Source organism: Coregonus lavaretus (assembly GCF_964263955.1).
Source record: "Coregonus lavaretus genome assembly, chromosome: 33".
In the NCBI taxonomy this organism is placed as follows: Eukaryota; Metazoa; Chordata; class Actinopteri; order Salmoniformes; family Salmonidae; genus Coregonus; species Coregonus lavaretus.
The window spans coordinates 32,515,373-32,528,572 of NC_140020.1; the positions used below are offsets into that span (position 1 = coordinate 32,515,373).

Genomic DNA, 13,200 nt, shown 5'->3' on the forward strand with positions numbered 1-13,200 from the left:
GCAAATGTATTAAAAAATTAAAAAATACATAAGTATTCAGACCCTTTACTCAGTACTTTGTTGAAGCACCTTTGGCAGGTGTATATCCCAGACCAAGGCCCTTCTTCCCCGATTGCTCAGTTTGGCCGGGCGGCCAGCTCTAGGAAGAGTCTTGGTGGTTCCAAACTTCTTCCATTTAAGAATGGAGGAGGCCACTGTGTTCTTGGGGACCTTCAATGCTGCAGAAATGTTTTGGTACCCTTCCCCAGATCTGTGCCTCGACACAATCCTGTCTCTGAGCTCTACAGACAATTCCTTCAACCTCATGGCTTGGTTTTTGCTCTGACATGCACTGTCAACTGTGGGACCTTATATAGACAGGTGTGTGCCTTTCCAAGTCATTTCCAATCAATTGAATTTACCACAGGTTGACTCCAATTAAGTTGTAGAAACATCTCAAGGATGATCAATGGAAACAGGATGCACCTGAGCTCAATTTCGAGTCTCATAGCAAAGGGTCTGAATACTTATGTAAGTAAGGTATCTGTTTTTTTTTTTTTATACATTTGCAAACATTTCTGAAAACCTGTTTTCGCTTTGCCATTATGGGATATTGATGAGGGAAAATTTTTATTTAATACATTTTAGAATATGTGGAAAAAGGGAAGGGGTCTGAATATTTTCTGAATGCACTGGAAATACTTAGGCATTTGGATTGATATGAATTTGACGTTTAAAAAGACATATAGATGAGCTGGTTAAGAAATGTAAAGTAGGCTTTTGTACAGAAACAGATCGTTCCTTTCTCTATGCAGTAGGAAGCAGATTATTCAGTCAACCTTTTTATCTGTTCTTGATTATGGTGATATTATTTATCAAAGTGCAGCTGCTACTACTCTTAAACCTTTGGATGTCATCTACCATAGTGCCCTTCATTTTGTTACAGGCAACAATTTTGATACTCATCACTGCATCCTGTATCAAAAGGTTACTCCCTTTAAGTTTACAAGGCCATACTTCATAACTTTAGTCTTATCCAACTTTGCTGTTGAAGTATAGACACCCGAGTTGCCTAACCTGTCACGTGTATTCATATTTAACCAACCACAGGATTGGTTAACTTCAGGTTCCTAGGGTCTCTACCGAGCTAAGTAAATTTGCTTTTAGTTTCAATGCACCGTATTGCTGGAACAAAATTGAAAATACATTTAATCTTGATGTTCTGGTGCTGTTCGAGCAATTTCAAGTATTAATTGGGGACTTGTGTATAATGTGTATATTTATATTGAATTATACAGGGCGCATTTGGAAAAAAGAGACCTAGTTCTCAATATGTCTCCCCCGTTAAAATAAAGATTTAAAAAACGAATAAATGTTCCATCTGTGACATGTTCTGAATCAGGTAGCCTATTCTAAAATCTTTGTCTAAATAGATAATCGATTCAAATGATATTAGGGTCCCCTGGGAAACACTAGCTAACACTTTGGTTTCTAACCTGTCATAAATCCTACCTGGCTTTTTTTGTTTTTTTTTGTCATGCCAAACACCAACCATAGAATTAGAATAATCATTTTATTTCTAATGATTCCAACAGTTCACCCAAATGTTTTGAACTATATCTTAAGTCAAATTGCATTATTTGGTTGAAAAGTCGCCATTACATGTTTTGGCCAATATTGTGCAGCCTGGTAACTTTACCAGTATAAGAAACCATTTGGTGGCACAGAAAGAAAGGAAAAGTGGTATTTTATTCAGGAGATGTGCTTCCAAAAGTAAGTAGAAGTCATATAGGCCAATGTAGGCTATATCTCAATCAATGCAAAAAATATATTTCTGGTGCTCCTAACTCTTCTAAATCAGGAGCACCAGTGCTACCAATGAAAATGTTTTATTTAAAGCCCAAGCGGTGTGTGGGTTCTTCTTTTTATCTGTAAAACTAAATTAAATCTCCTGCTTTATTCAACACCTGTTGACTTGTTACTGTTGAGTCATTCTCTTTCCATAACTTTACTTTCCTAAGCGCAGAGATTAAATTAGCGGTTCCCACCAGAGCTACACAAAGCCAAGAGAGATCAAATATCAATATTCTGAGACAATGTAAAATGCTGTATTTCAGATAAAGGATAAACACAAAGCAGTGTTTCATGAGGATATATTGACCGTCCATGTTAGCTTCTCAGTCTGTTTAGCTGCTACAGCTAGACTGCTGATAAGTGTGTGTGTGTGTGCGCGCGCGCACGGGCAAGTCAAGCCAAAAAAGCTTTAAGATTTGTCTTGTACACAACTTTTGATGAGTGGTATTTGTCAGGTTCTGCTTAAGCAAGCTTAAGTCGATGTCGAGCGTTGCTGAATACATTAACAAACTGGCACCTGGGAAACAACTGTGTGTTGTTTTATTCAGGTTGTCCAAACTTGTCCATTTTAGTCACTTCAACTTTCTGTCAGTGGCCTGGAGCTACATTTTGAGAATTGAGAAAAGACAGAAAGAGAAAGCGAGCGACAGAAGCCAAATCCAAGCTCTTTTGGAGTGTGTATCTCAGTGTGTTCTTTGAATAAATGCAGTATTCATGAGTTGAGATCAAAGGCTTTTGGAAATATCAAATACACTATATATACAGAGGGGGAAAAAAGTATTTAGTCAGCCACCAATTGTGCAAGTTCTCCCACTTAAAAAGATGAGAGACGCCTGTAATTTTCATCATAGGTACACGTCAACTATGACAGACAAATTGAGATTTTTTTTTCCAGAAAATCATATTGTAGGATTTTTAATGAATTTATTTGCAAATTATGGTGGAAAATAAGTATTTGGTCACCTACAAACAAGCAAGATTTCGGGCTCCCACAGACCTGTAACAACTTCTTTAAGAGGCTCCTCTGTCCTCCACTCGTTACCTGTATTAATGGCACCTGTTTGAACTTGTTATCAGTATAAAAGACACCTGTCCACAACCTCAAACAGTCACACTCCAAACTCCACTATGGCCAAGACCAAAGAGCTGTCAAAGGACACCAGAAACAAAATTGTAGACCTGCACCAGGCTGGGAAGACTGAATCTGCAAAAGGTAAGCAGCTTGGTTTGAAGAAATCAACTGTGGGAGCAATTATTAGGAAATGGAAGACATACAAGACCACTGATAATCTCCCTCGATCTGGGGCTCCACGCAAGATCTCACCCCGTGGGGTCAAAATGATCACAAGAACGGTGAGCAAAAATCCCAGAACCACACGGGGGGTTCACCTAGTGAATGACCTGCAGAGAGCTGGGACCAAAGTAACAAAGCCTACCATCAGTAACACACTACGTCGCCAGGGACTCAAATCCTGCAGTGCCAGACGTGTCCCCCTGCTTAAGCCAATACATGTCCAGGCCCGTCTGAAGTTTGCTAGAGTGCATTTGGATGATCCAGAAGAGGATTAGGAGAATGTCATATGGTCAGATGAAACCAAAATATAACTTTTTGGTAAAAACTCAACTCGTTGTGTTTGGAGGACAAAGAATGCTGAGTTGCATCCAAAGAACACCATACCTACTGCGAAGCATGGGGGTGGAAACATCATGCTTTGGGGCTGTTTTTCTGCAAAGGGACCAGGACGACTGATCCGTGTAAAGGCAAGAATGAATGGGGCCATGTATCGTGAGATTTTGAGTGAAAACCTCCTTCCATCAGCAAGGGCATTGAAGATGAAACGTGGCTGGGTCTTTCAGCATGACAATGATCCCAAACACACCGCCCGGGAAATGAAGGAGTGGCTTTGTAGGAAGCATTTCAAGGTCCTGGAGTGGCCTAGCCAGTTTCCAGATCTCAACCCCATAGAAAATCTTTGGAGGGAGTTGAAAGTCCGTGTTGCCCAGCGACAGCCCCAAAACATCACTGCTCTAGAGGAGATCTGCATGGAGGAATGGGCCAAAATACCAGCAACAGTGTGCGAAAACCTTGTGAAGACTTACAGAAAACGTTTGACCTGTGTCATTGCCAACAAAGGGTATATAACAAAGTATTGAGAAACTTTTGTTATTGACCAAATACTTATTTTCCATAATCCTACAATGTGATTTTCTGGATTTTTTTCCCTCATTTTGTCTGTCATGGTTGACGTGTACCTATGATGAAAATTACAGGCCTCTCTCATCTTTTTAAGTGGGAGAACTTGCACAATTGGTGGCTGACTAAATACTTTTTTCCCCCCACTGTACAAAAGTAAGTGGACAGCCCTTCAAATTAGTGGATTTGGCTATTTCAGCCACACCCATTGCTGACAGGTGTATAAAATACTGCACTCAGCCATGCAATCTCCATAGACAAACATTGGCAGTACAATGGCCTTACTGAAGAGCTCAGTGACTTCCAACATGGCACCGTCATAGGATGCCACCTTTCCAACAATTAGTTAGTCAAATGTCTGCCCTGCTAGAGCTGCCGCGGTCAACTGTAAGTGCTGTTATTTTGAAGTGGAAACACCTAGGAGCAACAACGGCTCAGTCGCGAAGTGGTAGGCCACACAAGCTCACAAAACGGGACCGCTGAGTGCTGAAGCGCGTCACAATAGTCTGTCCCCCGAGTTCCAAACTGCCTCTGGAAGCAACTTCAGCACAAGAACTGTTCGTCAGGAGCTTCATGAAATGGGTTTCCATAGCCGAGCAGCCCACACAAGCCTAAGATCACCATGCGCAATGCTAAGCGTCAGCTACATTTACATTTTAGTCATTTAGCAGACGCTCTTATCCAGAGCGACTTACAGTTAGTGAGTGCATACAATTAAATGTATTTATTTTTTCATACTGGCCCCCCGTGGGAATCGAACCCACAACCCTGGCGTTGCAAACGCCATGCTCTACCAACTGAGCTACATCCCTGCCAGCCATTCCCTCCCCTACCCTGGACGACGCTGGGCCAATTGTGCGCCGCTCCATGGGTCTAGAGTGCTAGAGTGGTGTAAAGCTCACCACCATTGGACTCTGGAGCCAGTGGAAATGCGTTCTCTGGAGTGATGAACCACACTTCACCATCTGTCAGTCCGACGGACTAATCTGGGTTTGGCGGACGCCAGGAGAACGCTATCTGCCCGAATGCATAGTGCCAACTGTAAAGTTTGGTGGAGGAGGAATAATGGTCTGGGGCTGGTGTTCATGGATTGGGCTAGGCCCCTTAGTTCCAGTGAAGGGAAATCTTAATGCTACAGCATTCAATGACATTCTAGACGATTCTGTGCTTCCAACTTTGTGGCAACAGTTTGGGGAAGGCCCTTTCCTATTTCAGCATGCATGAAGCGAGGTCGATAAAGAAATGATTTGTCGAGATCGGTGTGGAAGAACTTGACTGGCCTGCACAGATCCCTGACCTCAACCCCATCGAACACCTTTGGGATGAATTGGAACGCGGACTGCGAGCCAGGCCTAATCGCCCAACATCAGTGCCTGACCTCACTAATGCTCTTGTGGCTAAATGGAAGCAAGTCCCCGCAGCAACGTTCCAACATCTCGTGGAAAGCCTTCCCAGAAGAGTGGAGGCTGTTATAGCAGCAAAGGGGTGGACCAACTCCATATTAATGCTCATGATTTAGGAATGAGATGTTCGACGAGCAGGTGTCGACATAATTTTGGTAATGTAGTGTAGTTTGTACTAGCATTCAAAGTGGTTTTGGGGAGGTTAGTAGCGCTGCAAATGGCTATATCAGTAGCTAATACAGGACTAGTAAAAGGCCCAGTGCGCTATAAAAAAAATTAACATTTATTAATTGTTTTATTTATTTGTATCTGATTTGAAGCACCCCTACTTCCCGTGGCTATGTTTCCATCTCTACAAGTAGAAGGTTATCATTAGCATCATCACTAAAGGCTACACAAAGCGCACATGCACACACACACTCCTGTGCCGTTTCATAAAGTTGAAGGAAGATACGAATCACCTGACGCATTTTGTTCATGTCTTATGATTAACTTGGGTAAATTAATGCATTTTCTAATAAGTTCAATACATTATTGAATTCCGTATTCATGTCTGGATTCCGTCTGCGTTCCCCGCAATGCGGAGTTTATAGGGCCTAGGTAAGTAAATATACTGACTCAAAAAGACAAACAACCTCAGTAAAGATAGACTACTGGGCCAAAAGGTCATGACACTTCAGGGGGGGTCATTCAAAGGTCACAGCCGAGTCAGCTCAAGTTACCAACCTGGTATTGAACCCCAGTCAGTGACAGGACTAGAGACCACGTTAGCAAACTGAGCTAAAGCCTAGGTGTTAATACTGGGAGCTAATAGAAGTCTTCAGGTCTCAGGAAAGGTTACTCATCCGGCAAGCATAGTTAACTGACAACCCTAGACATCCTATCACTGTGCAGAATACATTGAGGAGGGTGGGCTCACACAGCTTCTATTCCACAGCCTGCTGTTCACTTCCTACCATGCCTTCCTCAGTCCCACACATTGATCCTCGTTCATTTTCTTTGACAAGTTTGTTTTCTCCGCCCCTCTGTTCTCCGGTCTTTCTTGGCCAGAGATTCCTTGAGAAGGAAAGGAAAAAACGAGGGAAGGAGAAAGGGAGTGTGGGAGGCAGAGAGCACAGCACACACCTGCTAATGATTTTACTCCAGCCTGGTCAAGGTTGTGGGGTATGCAGGGATGGGTGGAGTGAGAGAGGGATGAACAGAGGTGAGGGAGGGAGGGAGGGAGGGAGGAGAGGGCTCTCTGGCTGAGGATCAGTAGAGCACAGCAGTAAAGCCAAGTGGAGCCTCTACTGCTCTGGAAGAATAACCAATCCTCTGGTCTGCTAAATTACAAAAGTATTTCTCTGTCTCCCCAGCCCTCTCCCTGCTTGCTTTTCTCTCCCTCCCTCTTCTTGCTCCTTCACTCCCTCCTTTCCTCTATTGAACAAGTGAGAGGGCTGCCACTTAAAGAGACTGATATGAATGGATCCATAAACAAATGTTGAAAAGAGAAAGGAACAATAGAGAGACGTTGATTCAGTATTGTTGATTGTGTATGGTGTGCTCAATTGCTCCATTGAATTACAGCTTGAATAGGGCCTCTGCGTCAGCTAAAACAGAAGAACAAAGAGGGCGGCAATTACCTTCACCTCTCTCCAATCCAGTCGACATGATTGGAGAAGGCATTCATTGTTTTCTAAGAACCCAAAATGGACTCTTCATTTCACACTTTAACTAAAGGACTCAAACAAAGAAACTGAAACATAGCGTGTCACTGTCTGTTGCCATTGTTTTCAATGACAGCTGAGATCTATGGTGTCTCTCAGGACTTTACAAGAGACATATACAGTTGAAGTCGGAACTTTACATACACTTAGGGGTTGGAGTAATTAAAAATAGTTTTTCAACCACTCCACACATTTCTTGTTAACAAACTATAGTTTTGGCAAGTCAGTTAGGACATCTACTTTGTGCTTGACACAAGTAACTTTTCCAAAAATTGTTTACAGACAGATTATTTCATTTATAATTCACTGTATAACAATTCCAGTGGGTCAGAAGTTTACATACACTAAGTTGACTGTGCCTTTAAACAGCTTGGAAAATTCCAGAAAATGATGTCATGGCTTTAGAAGCTTCTGATAGGCTAATTGACATCATTTGAGTCAATTGGAAGTGTACCTGTGGATGTATCTCAAGTGCTACCTTCAAACTCAGTGCCTCTTTGCTTGACATCATGGGAAAATCAAAAGAAATCAGCCTTGGGAGCAATTTCCAAACGCCTGAAGGTACCACGTTCATCTGTACAAACAAAAGTACGCAAGTATAAACACCATGGGACCACGCAGCAGTCATACCGCTCAGGAATGAGACGCGTTCTGTCTCCTAGAGATGAATGTACTTTGGTGCAAAAAGTGCAAATCAATCCCAGAATAACAGCAAAGGACCTTGTGAAGATGCTGGAGGAAACAGGTACAAAAGTATCTATATCCACAGTAAAACGAGTCCTATATCGACATAACCTGAAAGGCCGCTCAGCAAGGAAGAAGCCACTGCTCCAAAACCGCCATAAAAAAGCCAGACTACGGTTTGCAACTGCACATGGGGGACAAAGATCGTACTTTTTGAGAAATGTCCTCTGGTCTGATGAAACAAAAATAGAACTGTTTGGCCATAATGACCATCGTTATGTTTGGAGGAAAAAGGGGGTTGCTTGCAAGCCAAAGAACACCATCCCAAACGTGAAGCACGGGGGTAGCAGCATCATGCTGTGGGGGTGCTTTGCTGCAGAAGGGACTGGTGCACTTTACAAAATAGATGGCATCATGAGTAAGGAAAATTATGTGGATATATTGAAGCAACATTACATTTCAATTTTAGTCATTTAGCAGACGCTCTTATCCAGAGCGACTTACAGTTAAATGAGTGCATAAATTTTTCATACTGGCCCCCCGTGGGAATCGAACCCACAACCCTGGCGTTGAAAGCGCCATGCTCTACCAACTGAGCTACAGGAGGCTACAACATCTCAAGACATCAGTCAGGAAGTTAAAGCTTGGTCGCAAATGGGTCTTCCAAATGGACAAGCATACTTCCAAAGTTGTGGCAAAATGGCTTAAGGACAACAAAGTCAAGGTATTGGAGTGGCCATCATAAAGCCCTGACCTCAATCCTATAGAACATTTGTGGGCAGAACTGAAAAAGCGTGTGCGAGCAAGGAGGCCTACAAACCTGACTCAGTTACACCACCTCTGTCAGGAGGAATGGGCCAAAATTCACCCAACTTCTTGTGGGAAGCTTGTGGAAGGCTACCCGAAACGTTTCACCCAAGTTAAACAATTTAAAGGCAATGCTACCAAATACTAATGTATGTAAACTTCTGACCCACTGGGAATGTGATGAAAGAAATAAAAGCTGAAATAAATCATTCTCTCTACTATTCTGACTTTTCACATTCTTAAAATAAAGTGGGGATTCTAACTGAACATTTCCGACTTCAACTGTACATGCTGTACTTCAGAAGCAGCTAGTGCTCATTGACTGGTTTATTGATCGGAGATGAAGTAATCAATGGTCTCACCACCATACTTTTGTTGGCTTTCCAATCTCGAGAATAGAATTGCATGGATTAAGTGATGAGGCTGTGCCTGCTGTTGATGCGTTTTAAAATACACTTCTGCCATCACCACCACCACATGCTTCTGCCAGCTCCAAGGGTGGGGGATTAGTGTGCGTGTGTGTGTGTGTGAGAGACAGGGATGATTCTACAGAGGTGTGACAACACTGGCAGACCTCCAGAGCACACACTGGGACTCACTCTGCCTCTGAAGCACAGCTATGAGTCACTCTGATCGGGCACAAAGACCCCCTACAGGCCCCTCTAACCCCAAACCTCCATACTTCTACCCACCTCTTGCTCAGCTTGAAAGAATTGTGATCAGCCTCAGAGACCCCTTACCAGCCACTAACCACACCCCACCTCCATTTCCCCAACTACCATCACTCTACCTCCAGCTCACCCACCCTAGCTCCAGCCCAGCCCAGATGTTGTGTATGTGGGCATGGATCCCTGACATGGAGGATGCATGCACTCAAAGACATGGCCTCTATTGGTTGGTATAACTATAGCTAGGCTACTCATGATGATGTATTGCTTGTTTGTTTTTTGCTTTTGAAGCACTATTAGATTATGAAAATTGCTATAGAAATGTAATAAATTATTATTATTATGTGCTTGGGAGACTGGCAGCTGGGACCAACTGCCTTCCTCCTCTCTCTGTCACTCTCTCACCATCCGTCGCTCTTTCCCTGCCCATCCCTCTCTATTCCTTCTCCTCTCCCATGCTGGTACTGTAAGAGTGGTGGTGGTGTGTTGGCTGTGTAGGGACGACACCCTGTGTCAAGGAGTGGTGCTGAGAGGACAGCTGTCACCTATGTGTGCCAGAACACCACAACACACTCAGAGACCATCAAAACCCAGTGCCAGAACACCCCCTATGTAGACCGATAGACAGACAGAGAAAGAGAGACAGAGTGAGTGACAGGAGAGAGAGCGACACCAACAGACAGAGAGCGCGAGAGACAGCACGAGAGAGAGAGACAGAAGGAGAGAGACACAGAGAGGGAGAGAGACAGACAGAGAGAGAAAGAGAGAGCGCGAGAGAGACAGGAGAGAGAAAAAGAGAGAAAGAGAGACGCTATGTGCCAACTGCCCACAAAATGAGGTGGAACCCGAGATGCACTTCCTTACCTTTGGCCAACTGTATGACCATAGAGACAGATATTTGATTTGAAAACAAATCCAAACTTGATAAACTCCCATATCCATTAGGTGAAATACCACAGTGTGCCACCACAGCAGAAATATTTGTGACCTGTTGCCACAAGGGCAACCAGTGGAGCACAAACACCATTATAAATACAACCTATATTTATCTGTTTATTTATTTTCTCTTTCATACTTCAACTATTTTGCACGTTGTTACAACACTGTACATAGCCAATAATATAACATTTGCAATGTCTATACTCTTTTACAACTTTTGTGAACGTAATGTTTACTGTTCATTTTTTACTGTTTATTTCCCTTATTTCTATTTTGTTTCTTGTCTATTTCACTTGCTTTGGCAATGTAAACATGTTTCCCACGCCAATAAAGCCCTTTGAATTGAGAGAGAGGCAGGAGGGAGAGAGAGCGAGAGAGAGGCAGGAGGGAGAGAGGCAGGAGGGAGAGAGGCAGGAGGGGGAGAGAGCGAGAGAGTCAGGAGGGAGAGAGAGCGAGAGAGGCAGGAGACAGAGAGAGAGAGCGAGAGAGCGAGAGACACAGAGAGAGAGAGCGAGAGACACAGAGAGAGAGAGACACAGAGAGAAAGAGAGAGAGTCACAGAGAGAGACAGCGAGAGACACAGAGAGAGACAGCGAGAGACACAGAGAGAAACAGCGAGAGACACAGAGAGAGAGAGACACACACAGAGAGAGAGAGAGACACACAGAGAGAGAGAGACACAGAGAGAGAGAGAGACAGAGAGACACAGAGAGAGAGACAGAGAGACACAGAGAGAGAGACAGACACAGAGAGAGAGAGAGACAGACACAGAGAGAGAGAGAGACAGACACAGAGAGAGAGAGACACAGACACAGAGAGAGAGAGACAGACACAGAGAGAGAGAGAGACAGACACAGAGAGAGAGAGAGACAGACACAGAGAGAGAGAGAGAGAGAGACACAGAGAGAGAGAGAGACAGACACAGAGAGAGAGAGAGAGAGAGAGAGAGAGACAGACACAGAGAGACAGACACAGAGAGAGAGAGACAGAGAGAGAGAGACAGAGAGAGAGAGAGCGAGAGACACAGAGAAAGCGAGAGAAAATTGGAACGCTATCTAGCCCTAAACAGAGTACACAGTGGCAGAATAACTGACCACTGTGACTGACCCAAAATTAAGAAAATCCTTGACTATGTACAGACTCAGTGAGCATAGCCTTGCTATTGAGAGAGGCCGCCGTAGGCAGACCTGGCTCTCGAGAGAAGACAGGCTATGTGCCCACTGCCCACAAAATGAGGTGGGAACTGAGCTGCACTTCCTTACCTCCTGCCAAAGCTATGACCATATTAGAGAAACATATTTCCCACAGAATAAATTTGAAAACAAATCAAACATTGATAAACTCCCATATCTGTTACGCAAAATACCGCAGTGTGCAATCACAGCAGCAAGGTTTGTGGCCTGTTGCCATGAGAAATGGGCAACCAGTTGAGCACAAACATTGTACAGTGGGGGAAAAAAGTATTTAGTCAGCCACCAATTGTGCAAGATCTCCCACTTAAAAAGATGAGAGAGGCCTGTAATTTTCATCATATGTACACGTCAACTATGACAGACAAATTGAGAAAAAAAATCCAGAAAATCACATTGTAGGATTTTTTATGAATTTATTTGCAAATTATGGTGGAAAATAAGTATTTGGTCACCTACAAACAAGCAAGATTTCTGGCTCTCACAGACCTGTAACTTCTTCTTTAAGAGGCTCCTCTGTCCTCCACTCGTTACCTGTATGAATGGCACCTGTTTGAACTTGTTATCAGTATAAAAGACACCTGTCCACAACATCAAACAGTCACACTCCAAACTCCACTATGGCCAAGACCAAACAGCTGTCAAAGGACACCAGAAACAAAATTGTAAACATGCACCAGGCTGGGAAGACTGAATCTGCAATAGGTAAGCAGCTTGGTTTGAAGAAATCAACTGTGGGAGCAATTATTAGGATATGGAAGACATACAAGACCACTGATAATCTCCCTCGATCTGGGGCTCCACGCAAGATCTCACCCCGTGGGGTCAAAATGATCACAAGAACGGTGAGCAAATATCCCAGAACCACACGGGGGGACCTAGTGAATGACCTGCAGAGAGCTGGGACCAAAGTAACAAAGCCTACCATCAGTAACACACTACGCCGCTAGGGACTCAAATCCTGCTGTGCAAGACATTTCCCCCTGCTTAAGCCAGTACATGTCCAGGCCCGTCTGAAGTTTGCTAGAGTGCATTTGGATGATCCAGAAGATCATTGGGAGAATGTCATATGGTCAGATGAAACCAAAATATAAATTTTTGGTAAAAACTCAACTCATCGTGTTTGGAGGACAAATAATGCTGAGTTGCATCCAAAGAACACCATACCTACTGTGAAGCATGGGGGTGGAAACATCATGCTTTGGGGCTGTTTTTCTGCAAAGGGACCAGGACGACTGATCCGTGTAAAGGAAAGAATGAATGGGGCCATGTATCGTGAGATTTTGAGTGAAAACCTCCTTCCATCAGCAAGGGCATTGAAGATGAAACGTGGCTGGGTCTTTCAGCATGACAATGATCCCAAACACACCGCCCGGGCAACGAAGGAGTGGCTTCGTAAGAAGCATTTCAAGGTCCTGGAGTGGCCTAGCTAGTCTCCAGATCTCAACCCCATAGAAAATCTTTGGAGGGAGTTGAAAGTCCGTGTTGCCCAGCGACAGCCCCAAAACATCACTACTCTAGAGGAGATCTGCATGGAGGAATGGGCCAAAATAGCAGCAACAGTGTGTGAAAACCTTGTGAAGACTTACAGAAAACGTTTGACCTGTGTCATTGCCAACAAAGGGTATATAACAAAGTATTGAGAAACTTTTGTTATTGACCAAATACTTATTTTCCACCATAATTTGCAAATAAATTCATAAAAAATCCTACAATGTGATTTTCTGGATTTTTTTTCCTCATTTTGTCTGTCATAGTTGACGTGTACCTATGATG

At 43.6% G+C, this 13,200-nt stretch overlaps 1 protein-coding gene across 1 annotated transcript in view; it reads right to left on the minus strand.

Moving 5' to 3' along the window:
• Positions 1 to 13,200, minus strand: part of LOC311108272 (ATPase family AAA domain-containing protein 2B-like) — a 155,099-nt gene that overhangs the window by 97,095 nt on the left and 44,804 nt on the right. The gene's annotated exons all lie outside the window — the stretch shown is intronic.